Genomic DNA, 905 nt, shown 5'->3' on the forward strand with positions numbered 1-905 from the left:
ATTCATCAAATATAAAGATTTTATTATAAGACTTTTTTCTAATATTTGCCGGTAGACGAATTGTAATCTTCAAATAGTGGGGTTAAGTGGTAATCACCGCATCGAAGAGTCATTTTATATTTAGAGTATCTTCATACGGGATTTGATCCTTTTTGAAATAAGACGACAACATATATATATCCCTTAGACTGGTAGTAATCAAAATTAAGATCTATTTAATCATTAATCAAACAATCCATAGTAAGAAAACTATTAGTAGAATAAGATCTTTTTTATTCATATAATTGTAAATACACCCCGTGTTTAGAAACAGACTAGCTTGACTCACTCAACAATCATGGAATCCGGATCCGGAAGTGACTGAACTCCCTTTTGAGCTAACTGCATCGGTTATGTCGACAACAACATATATATTCTCTAGCAAAAGAAAGCACTGACCTAGACTAGATCTCTTCTACCGCATCAAGAGGAAATCCCGATCCCGCATTTGATAAAGTTTAGCTATGCCCACAGCTCTTTCAAAGTCAAGCAGTCTTTTCAAGAATAAAGTCACAGTCACACCGCTAATAGGCGGAAGAAGAGATTCCCAGCTATTGACTCTAATAAGACTCATAGCCGTACCGCAGAAAGAAGGTCAACCTGACCCCAGGTAATCACAGCTTTCTTCCCCTCAGGTCAAAGAGTAAGAACTCGCTTTCGAGCTAACCTTACATGGAGCTACCTGCCAACAAGAGTTCTCATTCACGGCTAACTAAGCATTCGTTCGGAGTTGACAAGGGAGAGGGTTTCCTATATTATGTTGTGATGGATAGGCTGGCTGCACTCCCTTTGAGGTAAGAACAGTTCCTTTTGATTCAATTGCAAGAAAAGAACCCATTTTAGAGTTTTATACGGCCCAACAGTAT

Source organism: Vigna unguiculata, unplaced genomic scaffold (assembly GCF_037176805.1).
Source record: "Vigna unguiculata cultivar grain cowpea cultivar isolate G323 ecotype 2 unplaced genomic scaffold, ASM3717680v1 ptg000138l, whole genome shotgun sequence".
In the NCBI taxonomy this organism is placed as follows: domain Eukaryota; kingdom Viridiplantae; phylum Streptophyta; class Magnoliopsida; order Fabales; family Fabaceae; genus Vigna; species Vigna unguiculata.